This window comes from Triturus cristatus, chromosome 6, assembly GCF_964204655.1.
Source record: "Triturus cristatus chromosome 6, aTriCri1.1, whole genome shotgun sequence".
Taxonomy (NCBI): domain Eukaryota; kingdom Metazoa; phylum Chordata; class Amphibia; order Caudata; family Salamandridae; genus Triturus; species Triturus cristatus.
In genome coordinates, this window is record NC_140589.1 from 348,386,146 (window position 1) to 348,401,601 (window position 15,456).

The window sequence follows — 15,456 nt, forward strand, 5'->3', positions numbered from 1 at the left end:
GATTTGCTAAAAAAGAAATTACAATAAATCTCACCGATTGCACAAATAGGAATGAGCACACTTACCAAAAGTGTGGGGAATGCAGTTTGGGTAATAGGGGTAGCCTTACCAACTTGCACATTCTTCTGAGTTGCGTATGCCCCCTTTGTGTACTGATAAGGCATTTTTGAAACATTGCAGGAAGGGAGCTGATTGGTTGGTGTAGGCAGCAGTCTCACATGATCAACCCATGTGGCTTCTAAGGAGTTTTTTCTTGCTTTACTTAATAGATTGTTTTGGAGGTTCGTGGTGGTAGGAAGTTGCGGGGTAGAGAAAGAGCAGATTGCCTGATGTAGGTAGAAAAGGTCAGGTAAAAAACCTGTGCGGTCTTCTGGGATGCGTCTGCCTGCTAAGCTTCCTAAAAGGTTTTTTTGTATGTGTTTATCTATTTTGATGTTATTTGCTTAAAGCAAATCTATCAGAAAAGCATCAAAGTGTTGTACAGGGTCTTTGTTTTTAAGAGGTCCAGCTGCCGGGTAAGATAAATATTGATTTAGAAGAACCCATACTTCTTTAGCTTAACTTTCCCCCATTCCCAACCTTTGGATATAGTACCCCCTTCTTGTGGCAGGAAAATAAATTGCTATTCAAAGATGTTTGGCCAGTAAAGCACATTGTAAGGTTTCTTATGAGCAGCCTTTAGCTCATAGGGAGCTTAGGTGATCCAAACTGGAGGAAATGTTCAGTTTTATTTTGAGGAAGAAGAGCGGTAAGAGGCTGGTAGGAACCTGGAAACCGGACACAGTCTCATGGTCTTCAGTGTCCAGTGTGAAAGCAAGGCACCCTATTCAAGGCCCTATGTGTAATTTTCTCAGGTAAATTACATTGGTTGTTAGTAACCCACTGGTTGCACAGCTTTCTTTTCCCCAATACATCACTATTGATCTCAACCAGATGCAGTCTGTAAGAAGCAAGTGGGGTGCTTACCAGCACAAACTACCACTATTTTCCTGTTGTGCATATGTCCTCATTGGCTTACAATTCTTAAATTAATAATCCCAAATGCTGTCTTTATGGTAGTGTGGGCGAACAGTTTAGACTTATCAGAGGGTAGTATTAAGCACACGTTGTACACAGAGTCAATAAATGAGACACACTCAAGAAGAAACTCAAGACCAATTTAGAAAAATAACATCGATTTTAATATAATTTTAGACACCAAGATCACTGGAATCAGGTAAGTATTTCAGACTTTATAGATTTTTTTCAGGAAAAACAGTAGAAAATCACAGCTGTCGTATTTGAGGCATGAGCCTTGTACGTGGTAATGTTATCCTATGGGGGAAACATAGACTTCATAGGTGCACTTACAAACGATTCTCAGGGTTTCTTTTCTGTACTTAAAGTGCTTAGGGGCCACGGTCCAAAGAACCACCAGCAGTTCGGATTTACCTGCCCTGTTGTGTCTGGGTGCAGAGGTGCTGGTCACGATGGTAGCCTCAAATTCGACCAATTTAAGTCAGTGGAGGAACGTGTAACAAGAAAACAGCTGCAAGTGGGGACTTGGGGACAAGTCTGACAGGGCCCAAAGGGGGGCTCGGCTCTTGAGGGTCTTTGGAGGGTCTTTGGAGCCAGGGGAACACCGTCTGTTGGCTTTGACTCTGGCTGTGGGGCTCGGGTGCAGAGGTGTTTTGTCTGACTGGTCGCTTGCATTAAAGGCTGTAACTTCTTGGATCGACCTGGTGATGCAGGGGCAAACAAGACACCAGGGCCACTCTTGGTGCTAGCCTCAATGATGCTGACGTCCCTCGTCAGTAGGTCGGTCTTGGCAGGGTTGGTGTATGGACTGGACACTTAACAATCCTTGGCTGCTGTAAGGGCCCCGGTACCCAGGATACTGGTGCTGGAGGGCTCCTGGAGGGTCTTGCGGCTCGAGACTCGCTGGGGAGACCGGGCTAACCTCTGGGAGCCACAAAGTCCTCTTTCTGTAGTGCTGCTTCCTGGGTGTACCAGGTAGTCACAGAACAGTTTACCGGGCAGATGTGGGTCGATGCCTGCAGACTGCAAGGAAGTGGCTCCTCCACTTCAAGGGAGATGCTGACTGGTTGGTGAAGTGCTGGCTGCCCTCCAAGGCTTTAGAAGGAAGCACAGGCTGCATTTCAAGTTGAGTCTTTGTAATTGTCTTGGCAGCAGCAGGCTGGCAAGGTTTTGCGCCAAATCCAAGGCTGGTGCACAGTTCCTGTGTTTGGCTCTTCTTTCTCCTTCTGTTCCCAGTAGACACATCTGAGGTCCTGGTGTGAGTGGGTCTACCTAAATGCTGAACTTAGAGGAGTTAAGGGGCGTGTAAGGTAGTAGCCAATGGGCTACTTACCCCATGGGTGTCTACACCCCCTATATGACCACTTTCTGTGGAAAGTGCACATAACCCTGACCCAGAGTTCTTAGTTCCACTAAAACCAAAATGATGGAACTCTTCTTTTGTTGTTCACTTCAGGTAGCCCAACTTAGGGGTGTGAATAGTCAGAGAGTGAACACACCTTCTGACTAGTTAAGTTTCCTACCAGTACTGGTGCCAAATGGGCTTCAGGGCGTGGCATCTCCCTGGTCTGGGGGAAGCTGAAGTCCCATAGCAAAAGCGGTAGAGGCTTTGAAGCCTCTGGCCTTGATATACTAAAGGACTTCAATGCCGACACACTGATGCAAGACCCTGAAGCCCCTGCATGCAGATACTCCATCTCGCAGTGGTCTGACATCCCTTGCGGTGTGTCCAACCCGAGACCAGGACGGGGTCCCACAGTTTCTCCCTTCAGGTAATGGAGGTTGACTTTATCCTAGAGGGATTCTTGGCTTAACACCTACATACATGATAGGTTCACTTAGGTACATCTAGTTAGGGAAGAATTGTAGGTGTATGTATTTTATGTACTTACCGGTATTCATGGTTATAGCAAAATGGTAGAACTCTACCATCCTTTTATTTTACTAGTGCTTCTAATCATCTATATCTGTTACTGGCTAATGATTGTTTCAGCACACCTCTTTTATTCTAGAATAACGACTGTTCAATAAATACTTATTGAAAACGTCCCTACTGTTTATTCTGTGTATCTCTCTGAGACTGAGTGAGCACGAGTGACTGAGCGAAAAGTAGTACACTGTTTCCACGGTCCTGAGGGATTAGGGTTGTAATGTTCAATAGTTGCGAAGAACTATTCTCTCCTTGGTAAGAGGGGTTTCTGGTGGCACTGTGAGCTAGCTGGTACACAGGCCAACAAACCCGGTGGGGGTGTCTAGAATCAGTCTGACACCACTCCTGCAGTGTATGTTGTCCAAATGCACAGCTCCTGTAAAGGTTTTGTAGAAACTACATGACACAGCGCCGCCAACGTTCGTTGGGTACTTATTTAACGGTCAGATCTGTGTAGTTCAGTCATGCTATTCTCAGAGACCCCTACTCAGATTTCCCCAGAGACGTCTGGAGTGAGAGGGTGCAAGTTCCGCCACAACTGAGTAGGCAAAATCCTATGCTTTGGCTGTTGGTTAATCAAGCTTGAAGGCTCTTATTAAAAAAAAACAATGACTGTACAGGAAGACACTGTGGTTCAATTAAATCTCTTAGGAGATGAAGAAGATGCAGATTCAATACACATTTCAGAAAATGTTAGAACTGCCATCACCCTAAAATTAGCTGCATACGGTTTAACATATAGGGGTGGGCATGTAACATTTGTGATTGAGGCACGCAAATCATTTACAACAGAGGTATTCTGTTCATGGGTTACATTCACAAAGGCAAATGCATTAACAAAGACATATCGTTACTACACAGAAGATGAAATACCTAACGAATATTGTCCGTACCAGGACATTGAAATTCCACTACCTTACCGCAAACATTTGTACTATTTTACAGGCGCCCCACCCCACACAAGAAATAGAGTAAGACACGGTCCGCTCGGAAGAGACGGAGCAACATGGCCAGTACTAGCTGCCTACGCACACACCCTGACATTGATACAAGAGGAGTCTTACTTACACAGCATAAAGAATTAATAAAACTTTACAGAAACATGACACAGTTTGTGATGAGAACACTCACAATTCAACTGAAACCGGCTATACAAGCAGGACCAGTCCAAGCTTGTACAACTAAAATTACACCACAAACATTACACGCAGTGATGAGTAAATTGTCCACTAAACGTAAGCAAATGCCTTTCTGGATAGCTAAAAAAAGTAACACAGCTAGAGGCAGTATTTCCACACACTGGTCCACACGAAAAGCATGGAATGCTAGCAATCTGCTTGCCCATGAGGATAGCTCCTCCGATAGAGGATTGTACTTCTTGGGGTACATTTTTCTCTGCAATATATACCAGGACTCATGGTATGCCTTCATTAGCAGTAATACCAGACGTATTAAGACAAATACAGAACGAGTATTGAGCAGAACCTACTCTGAACTTGGGGATGAAGTTATTAAATAACTTTGCCCACGTATCAGCTATAATATTAGGAAACATTAAAGGGGAAGCATCAGCAGTGGCAATACGGCAACACCTGAGAGATTTCACTCCTTTACAACAGGACACAGAATTACCTAAAATAATTGAAACTGCTTCTGCAGAATTAGGTAGAGATAGTTTGGGAGTTAGACCAGTAAAACCTCAACTAATGGAGAATCCTGAAAAGGATACTTTCAAGCAAGCACCTGCTTCTTCAAAGAAGAAAAGGGACAATAACAAGCAACATAAGAATAAAGACAATAGATCTCAAACCAGAGGTAGATCTCCTCAACAGGAGCCCTCCGAAAGTAGGTATACCTTTAGGAATAGGTACAACATTAGAAAACCTGACCGGTATCAGGACACTGATACACGTTCATCTCGTTCCTTTCAGGGCTCTTCGAAAAACTCAGAGAGAGAAGGATGGTCAGAACACAGACAGGAGGAGCATACAAAGTCCAGAGACGCGCAACGCGCTGCGGAGTATGCACCTAAGAAAGAAGAAAAACAAAAACCTAAACCTCCAATTCAAAAAGAAGAAAGTAGCAGATCTCAAGATCAGATATGCCCAGAATTCTGAGGACTCAACTGCTGAACGGGGCATGGGCTCTGACGATGCTAGACAGTGCAGCAGAAGTAACAATAGCTCGCCAGAACCTGATGGAATTTCTGGTGACAGCGGAGTTGAGTGAACATATTACGGTGGAAACGCCTATTACTATGGTAAACATCCCACATAGGTTACATGAGATAACACTCCGGATGGAGGGGAACAAGCCCAGGAAAATGTAAGGTCTCTTTTGGCTATGACATTTTATTAGCTGAAAATGATTCGCCGCCTACCATGACAATAGGTTTGAGGCATATGAGCTGCAGATTATACACTGTGCATAGATCGCCATCTGGTGTTGGGCCCGGATGTTTGCAGTTTGGTTTTCCTCTTGGAAAGTCTTTGGAAGTCACGAGGTCGGTGACTCCTCCTTTGGTTCGTATTGCGCATGGGCTTTGGCTCCATCCTCAGATTGTTTTTTCCGCCTTCGGGCTCGGATGTAATACTTCGCGCTCCGTTTCTGAACTTTTCCAGTTCAACGATCGACGCAAAATCCTCGCTCATCGAGATTCTTCAGATAATAAATCATCTTAATCACCTTCGCTTCGACACTTCTTCGATTCCGGTCGTCGACGGCGGCCTTCGGGCCTATCCCGGCTCCGGTCTCGGCTGATGGAAAGAACTCCCTTCAAGAAGTGCCCTCGATGTGGGTCCAAATTCCCCCAAACCGATCTTCATGAGGTATGCAACCTCTGCCTCTCCCCTGAACTCGAGGCTCGAGACTGTCCCGCCTGCAAGTCTTTTAGATCTAAAAAGACTATTCGAGATCGAAGGGCCAGACGCAACATGGCGCACTCCTCAACCTCAGCTCCAGTCGACATCTTCGGGGACGACGTCGAAGCTCCGGGACAGCAGAACATCGAAGAAGAAGATGACGACTACCTCGTCAGTGCTTCCGAGGCCGACGACTCAGATGTGGAGGACATCACCCCGGCGCAGAGGGTCGTGAGTACTATACCCCCTCCCACACCCGCGCCGATACACAAAAAGGCTTTGGTCACGCCTTCGCGCCTAGGCAAGACCAAGGACACTGCTTCTAACACCCCACCTTCGGGCCCGGTAAAGAAGCCTACTAAGCCTTCCGGCAGCTCGGGCTCGAGCCAGCCTACCAGCGGTGCCGATTAACACCCTTCGGCACCGAAGAAAAAATCGGCCTCCACCTCTACACCGAGCTCAGCACCAAAGCCCTCGGTGTCGAAACCCGCCCTCTCGGTGCCGACCAAACATCATAAGGCCCTCGGCGCCGACACTCCCGTGCCGAAGCCTCTCTCGGGACCGAACAAAAAATCGGAGGCCCCGAAAAAGCACGGCACAGACAAGCCTAAAAAGCCTTCGGCCCCGAAAACCTCGGCGCCGACCGAACAACCAGTGTCGCAAGAACTTTTCACACCGGATCCTATGCAAAAGACACTTACCAAGGATCCAAAAACTGGACATTTGACACTGTCTTCAAAAAAGAGACATTTGGACAAACCAGCTCCACCACCACCTCCAAAGAGGAAGGACACTGCTACCGTCCCTTTCAGAGTGCCTTCCCCACCTCCTCCACCCCCTCCACCTTCCCACCTCCACCTTCTCCACCCCTGCCTCATCGCTCTCCGACCCTGTCTCCAGACCATGATGATCAAGGGGACCCTTACTACGATCCAGTAGATGTGCCACAAGACCCCACCCCTACTGGATCCCCAGACCCATGGGATGACTATAACAATCCGGACATCCCAGATGTCCCACAGGATGACCTTTATCCATCTAGGCTATCCCCACCAGAAGACTCGTTAGGTTTTCACCACCTACTACAGAGGGCAGCACATTATCACGGGGTAGAGCTACCTACTGACCCAGTAGAGGAAGATTTTCTCCTAGACACCTTCGATACTGCACAGAGGTCTACTGCTATACTACCTATGCTAAAAGGAGTAATCAAACATGCACCAGAGGTTTTTAAAGACCCAGTCAGGGCTAGGGTCCTAAACCCACGTATAGAGAAAAAATATAAAGCCGCCCCCACAGATCCTTCATACATTAAAGGCCCTGCACCACTGGATTCCTTAGTGGTATCTACAGCTAGGAAGCGTTCAAATTCTCAGGCGTCAGGCGAAGCACCACCACCTGACAAAGAGTCCAAGCTCCTAGACGCGTCAGGGAAGCGCACTGCGTCACAAGCCGCCAATATATGGCATATCGCCAACACTCAAGCGCTATTGGCCAGATACGACAGAGCGCGTTATGATGAGTTAGAGACCATCATGCACCATCTCCCGGAAGAATACAGAAATAGGGCTAATGAATTGATTCAAGAGGGAAAAACTATAACTAATACCTCTATACGATGTGCCCTAGATGCGGCAGATACAGCCTCCAGGGCCATAAACACCAGTGTCCTCCTCCGTCGCCACGCCTGGCTAAGAGTTTCAGGTTTTAAACCTGAGGTGCAAGCCTCCATATTGAACCAGCCATTCGATCAACAACATTTATTTGGTCCAAAAGTTGATGAAGCCCTTGAGAAGATGAAGAAAGACACTGATACGGCGAAATCCATGGGAGCCCTACAGTCACACACTCCTAGGCGCTCCTTTCGCCGCTCTTCCTTTCGGGGCACGGGTAGAGGCTACTCCTCAGATAGCGCATCCACGTCCTACAAATCCCCTCCTCAGTCTATCTTCACAAGGGGTTATCAAAGAGGCGGCTACAGAGGCAATAATAATAAAGGCAGAGGCAAGACAAATACCGCCCGCTCTGCCACACCGCCTACCCAATGACTTTCCCCCGCTCCCTCCAGACCATTCCACTCCGGTCGGGGGCAGAATACAAGATTTCCTTCACGTCTGGGAGACCATCACCTCAGACAGATGGGTGACCCAAATTATTAATTCAGGGTACTGCCTAGAATTAACATCTACCCCCCCAAACATTCCACCCAGGCAACGCCCAATGTCACAGGAACATGCCACGTTATTAAAACAGGAAGTAATCTCCCTCCTGCAAAAACAAGCCATAGAGCAAGTCCCCATCAGTCAGCAAAATTTAGGGGTCTACTCCCTGTACTTTCTGATTCCAAAAAGAGACGAGACTCTACGACCTATTCTAGATCTCAGACCTCTAAACACTTACATACATTCAGACCATTTTCACATGGTAACCCTTCAACAGGTTCTTCCACTCCTCTCCCACAATGACTTTCTCACCACACTGGACTTGAAAGACGCATACTTTCACATCCCAGTACACCATGCTCACAGAAAGTACCTCAGGTTTGTAGTGGACGGGCAACACTACCAGTTCAAGGTGCTCCCGTTCGGGGTCACAACAGCACCAAGGGTATTCACCAAGTGCCTAGCAGTAGTGGCGGCACACCTCAGAAGACAGCACATTCACGTCTTCCCATATTTGGACGACTGGCTAATAAAAGCCACGTCCTACGACCAATGTGTGCACCACACCGCCGCTACAATCCAACTACTTCACCAGCTAGGTTTCACGGTGAACCACCAAAAGTCCCACCTGGTACCATCACACACAAAACAATACCTCGGTCCCACCATAGACACCTCAAAAGCCATAGCCTATCCCAATCCTGCCAGGATTGCAAACATACAGGCTCTGCGTCAAAAATTCATACTTCAACACTCTCTCCCAGCAAGAGTGTTTATGCAACTTATAGGGATGATGGCCTCTTGCATTTTCATAGTGCCTCATGCAAGACTCCAGATGCGTCCACTCCAAGAGTGCTTAGCGTGCCAGTGGAACCAGGCCCAGGGGCAACTGACAGATCTGGTGTATGTGGACGGTCGCACCCATCGCTCTCTGCAGTGGTGGAACACCACAAACCTTTCCAAAGGTCGACCGTTCCTGGACCCGGTTCCACAAATAACCCTAACAACAGACGCATCGCTCTCCGGCTGGGGAGCTCATCTGTTACATCTCACAGTGCAGGGCACATGGACGCCGCATCAACCACTTGGAGTTACTGGCAATCTTCCTAGCCCTAAAATCCTTCCAGACGCAGATTTCAGGCAAAGCAGTTCTCATTCGCACAGACAACATGACTGACATGTACTACATTCAAAAGCAGGGGGGCACACACTCTCCACAGCTCTCTCAATTAGCACAGAGCATATGGAGATGGGCAATTCCGCAGAAAATGTTTCTCCTGGCCCAACACGTCCCAGGAATCCAAAACACTGTGGCAGATCTGCTCAGCAGACAAACGCAACAGATCCACGAATGAGAACTTCACCCACAGGTTCTTAACCCGTTCTTTCAGAAGTGGGAGCATCCTCAGATAGACCTCTTTGCCACCCACGAAAACAAAAAATGCCCAAACTTCGCCGCCAGATATCCACACCCATTGTCCAAAGGCAATGCGATATGGATGAACTGGTCAGACAAATTTGCATACGCTTTTCCACCTCTCCCACTAATTCCATTAGTGGTGCGAAAGCTACAACAGCATTCCCTCCCGCTCATCCTGGTAGCTCCAACAGGGGCCAGACAACCGTGGTACACCACACTACTGGAACTCTCTGTAGTACTACACCAAAAGTTACACCTCTCACCATGCCTCCTAACCCAGAACCATGGAGAAATCAGGCACCCGACCCAGCTCAGCTCAACCTTGCGATCTGGCTCCTGAGGTCCTAGAATTCGGATACCTTAACCTTCCCCCTGATTGCATGAATATTATCAGAGAAGCTAGACGCCCTACTACTAGGGCATGCTATGCTGCAAAGTGGAAAAGATTTGTTGTTTACTGCCATAACAACACAATCAACCCTCTAAATGTGTCCATACAGCACATCATATGTTACTTGCTCCATCTACAAAGGTGTAACCTAGCATATACATCCATTCGGTTACACCTCGCAGCAATTGCTGCTTACTTACAGAACAGGCAGCACCTATCGCTTTTCAGGGTGCCTGCCATCAAAGCGTTTATGGAAGGCCTCAAAAGAGTAATTCCACCCAGAGTACCACCCTCACCTGTCTGGAACTTGAATATAGTTCTCACAAGGCTAATGGGACCGCCTTTTGAACCATTACATAAATGTGAGCTGCAATTTCTCACATGGAAAACAGCTTTTCTAGTGGCCATCACTTCCCTTCGAAGGGTTAGTGAAATACAAGCACTCACTATACAGGAACCTTTTCTCCAAATGCATTAGAACAAGGTTGTACTCTGCACCAACCCAAAATTCCTACCCAAAGTCATTTCTCCCTTCCATCTCAACCAGTCGGTAGAATTACCAGTCTTTTTCTCACAACCTCAAACCGTTGCGGAAAGGGCTTTACACACACTGGATGTTAAAAGGGCCTTACTTTACTACATCCAAAGAACACAACCTTTCAGAAAAACCAAACAGCTATTTGTCTCTTTCTCTCCACCACATAATGGCAACCCTATTTCTAAATCAGGGATAGCTAGGTGGATTGTAAAATGCATACAGATTTGCTACCACAAGGCAAAACGAACGCTATCTGTTCCCCCTAAAGCCCAGTCTACAAGGAAGATAGGGGCTTCTATGGCTTTTCTAGGGAACATACCATTAGATGACATCTGCAAAGCAGTGACATGGTCAACACCGCACACTTTCACAAAACATTACTGTGTAGATGTGCAAACCAAGCAACAAGCTAGTGTGGGCCAGGCTGTACTAAAAACACTGTTCCAAACAACTGCAACGGATGCCGGTGGTCGCCGCTAGGGTTGGGTACTGCTATATAGTCTATGCACAGTGTATAATGTGCAGCTCATATGCCTCGAACGGAATATGCTACTTACCAGTATGCATCTGTTCTTGGCATGTAGAGCTGCAGATCTATACACGCCCACCCGCCTCCCCGGCTACCTGTATCCGTTCCAGTCTATCTTATTTAGATACAACACACATGGGTTTCTTTACTGTTATTACTACGCTCCATCTTTCCCTGCTGGCGAAAAACAATCTGAGGATGGAGCCGAAGCCCATGCACAATACGAACCAAAGGAGGAGTCACCGACCTCGTGACTTCCAAAGACTTTTCAAGAGGAAAAACAAACTGCAAATATCCGGGCCCAACACCAGATGGCGATCTATGCACAGTGTATAGATCTGCAGCTCTACATGCCAAGAACAGATGCATACTGGTAAGTAGCATATTCCTTATGGATTGCTCAAAAGGGAAAACTGTAATTATGCCAGTTTTTTCCGACCTCATTCCCCAATATTTAAAACATACATATCACGGGAATGGGCAGTAGCCCTTGCTCCAGCACTAAATCAAAACTATGTTGGATGGGATGAAGAGTCGACCCACCACATGATAGCATTAAAATCTACTCCAACTCCACAGAGACAGTATCCCATAAAGCAAGAAGCTAAAAAACAGGTCATGGATATCTTAGATCAACTTGAATACCAGGGGGTGATTGAAACTTGCACCTCCTCAATGAATAATCCTTTGTTTCCCGTAATGAAACCTGACAATTCATATTATCTAGTTTTAGATTAGACATCTAAATTCGTACACAAAAGCATTTGCAGTACAAAATGCACACAGTGCTGCATTAATGAAAAACATTGTGCGGAAAAAATACAAAACAACACTAGATATCTCAAATGGATTTTTCTACCAGAATATAGCACCTGAGAGCAGATACTTGACAGCATTCTCAGCGACAATTTTGTCGACTATCCCAGGGGTATAAAACAGCCCGGGCTGTTTTCCGCCAGAGTAACTGAATTACTTCAAAATCTGGACGAGGAAGCATTGTCCTATGTAGATGATACTTATCTGACGGATGATCACCTGGAGTAACACTTGACGAGGGTGAGCACCATCATTTTGGCATTCACCTCAGAGGGCTACAAATTTAACTTCAGGAAATCAAAAATAACCCACCTCAGTGTCCTATTTTTGGGATATGAGCTTTCAAGTGAAGGGAAAAGCCTGACAGACAAATTTTTAGAAAAGTGTGCGCTGCTCCAACCTCCAAAATCATAGAAAAATTTACAATCCATACTGGGATTACTAAATTTCAGCAGAACATACATTTTGGATTACACAGAAAGGGTTAAACCTTTGTACAACCTCATAAGACCTGACTTTTCAGTTAGGCATTGAACACAAGAACATACAGATGCATCTTTGTTCACTCCAGGCTGACATGATAGCGTCAGAACACTTACAGACATGCATAAATGTCCATAACCTGGTGATCCGTATAGTTGCGGGTCAGTCTGGGTACACGTACCTCACATATAATGAAGGAGAGACAGTACCCATTGCTTACAAATCACACTTAAACCCAAATGCTGACATGCGTTTCGCAGCCACAGAAAAAAATCTGGCAGCAGTACAGACTGCTGTAGTGAGAGAAAGAGGACTGGCTCAGGGGAAACAAATAATTGTCGTGACTCAAGTACAAGTCTTAGAGGCCGCGACAAAGGCAATCGTTCCTAACGCTACAGCTTTACATTCAAGATGGATACAATGGGCTAAATCTCTCACTGCATCAGATGTGGAATACACACATGACCCAATTCTAAAAACGCAAGCATTCCTGCAATACAAATAAGAATATCCTCTCCCGAATGAAATAATGCCACAAGATCATTATAAATACATAATTTACACTGACGGATCTGCACAACCGGCCATAGGAAGTAAACAACTATACAGCACCGCATGTGTGATTGTAAAAGGTCGTATGCAAGATGGTAAGTTCCATCCAAGCTGTACAAAGACTAATTCTCCAGGAGATTGCACGGCTCAGTTAGCAGAACTAAAAGCTCTTTTTCTGGCACTGATTAATACGGATCGAAGATTCTTTTTACTGCGTCCAGTCATATAATGAATATCTTCATTATTGGGGACAAAATGGGTTTAAAGACTCCAAGGTGGCACAATTAAGCACAAAATGCTATGGGAAAAGGTAGCTGCGTTGAAAAACAAACTACCAAGAGCTCATGTGATACACACGCTGAGTCATCAACGTGATGGCGTTCACGTTGAAGTGAGTTCATTGGCTGATGAAGCTGTGAAGGGGGCAGTACGAACTGTGTCTGTAGTTGCAATCACTCGTTCAAAAATGAGAATAGACAGACAGATAATGGTAGCTGTCATTGCTTAACGCAAAGACAACAAAGCACTTCCGAAAGGTTTTCCACGCAAGTACTCCTACAAGTTAGATGCAAACAACGTTCCATTTGCTCAGATTCCTGGCGTGGAGAATAGAGTAATACCAAACATGGGTCGCAGATTAGGCTTAATATTAGCTGCACACGAGAGTTTGGGTTCTGCACACGCAGGAGTTACGGCGACTGTTTCTTTGTTGAAACAATGCTATTGGTGGGCAAGGTTAACAAAGCAGACCAAAGACTATGTCATAAAGTGCAACATCTGTCAACAGATGAAGAGCTCTACCATTACACGTCCTGCGCAGACACCATTGCTGATATCAGACAGACCTCTTGCGTGTGTCTATTTGGACCACTGCGGCCCCTTACAGTCTAATGGGGCCTACATGTACATAATGGTTGCAGTGGATTCCTGCTTGAGATTCCTATAGGTATGGCCTCAGCGCTCGGCTGACGCTTGGACTGTTATCAAAGATTTGCAAGTCTTTATAGGGACATACGCAGTTGGCACGTTACATTCTGATCATGGCCCCGCGTTTAGCTCTAGGGCTTACAAGCAGGCCATGGGAGGTTTGGGTATAGCATTGCGGTACTCCTCTCCATACCATCCCGAGGTAAATTCGGACGTGGAGAGGAAAAAACGGGACTTGAAGCAATCATTAACAGCTAGAGTATTAGGCACGGGTGGTAGTTGGGTTAATCACTTATATGGGATTCAAAGGGCCTTAAACAACATGCTAAGAAGCTCTCGAGGGGGTGTCACTCCTTATGAGGTCCTATTTGGGACAAGAATGTGGGTACCTGATCTTGATTGTGAAGCTACAGTGGTAGATGAAAAACCTTTTGATACCCATAAAGGTTTGGCTGTTTTACAGGATCTGAATGAATCACGGGCACTACAAAGCAATGTCCAAGTGAAAAGGTTTGCCACTGGGGAAGTCAAGTCAGTCATGGCAAGACCTGTCTGGGTCCCTAAGGTTGGGGATCTGGTCAGAGAGAAAATAATAGACAAAAAATAATTTGGGCCATCATACAGAAAGCCAGTACCTGTCCTGGCTGTTAAAGGAACAAGAACTGTACTTCTGCCACCTCTTGCCAGGAAAAAGGTGAAAAGATTAGTCTCCTTTTATCTGATAAAATCACACTATGTAGCTGATACTTAAGAGTAGGCCTCGTGGACTCCTGCGTAGCCGTCTCCCTCCTCTTGCTACCATATAGGAAGTTCAAATAGAAAGGCTCATCACCTTCGAACAGCCACCCATGCGGAATGATTTACTAAGCAACAATGCAATGGAACTCATTCCCCTTGACCAAGAAATACAAAATCAAGTCTACATAAATATGCCTCAACAAGCACCAACTACAAGTTCAACAAAACCTGCTGAGCTACCTAAAATAGATTGAACTGCATCTGGCATTTTTATCGACTTTGATACCTTTTCTTTGGTTCCAAGGGAACTTGAAACAACGCCATCCCCAATTTCTCGCAAACAACAAATCAAAGACTTCTACATTTTTCTTAAAAAGACTTACCTAGTGTCACCTTGGATAGAACTTTGGATAAGCACGAGATACTCTTCTTTCTCTTCTGGTTAGGCTTAGTAGCTTTCTTCTGTTTACTTGTTAATAGAACTTACCTTCGCCAAAGCTCTGCTGCACCAAAAGTGAACTTGCTCCTGAAACCTCATGTTTCCTCACATCATAAAAAAGAGACACTTGTTATCAGTGAACATTACGGCAGTTATTATACTGGATGGTATAGTATGGGACAAGGTCGATTATGATATATTCGGACCGACAGAACTTTTAAAGATACCACATTTATTTAAAATTTCCTTGAATTATATCATTACCTCCAGTATGTTTTCCGAAGATTGGGATTTTGAAACTGTGAATAATATGTTGTCTGGTTTAGAACAATCTGCTGCATTTTCTAGCAATGAAATGTTAGACTTTAACACAATATATTGTTATCAATATTATGGTCATCATTTCTTAAACAAATCAAGTAACCCTAGAAATGTTTTCGCATATCACCAATGGGAACATTGCCCAACACCGCCTAAAAATAGTTCAAAAACTTTTGCACAAAAATGTTCATATTTTTCAGGGTTTAATATTTCAGACCCAACTTCATATTACTTTAAGGTTGCACCTACACTTTCACAGAAAAATATGTTGACTAACACCAAACAGATTTACTCTGCTTCCTTTATTACCCAATTGTCTGAACAAGGTTTCG

General features: G+C 45.4%; 1 protein-coding gene across 7 annotated transcripts in view; it reads left to right on the forward strand.

The window, feature by feature from the left end:
• The window catches only part of KIDINS220 (kinase D interacting substrate 220), a 1,251,292-nt gene that overhangs the window by 738,781 nt on the left and 497,055 nt on the right, over positions 1–15,456 (forward strand). The window lies entirely within an intron of this gene.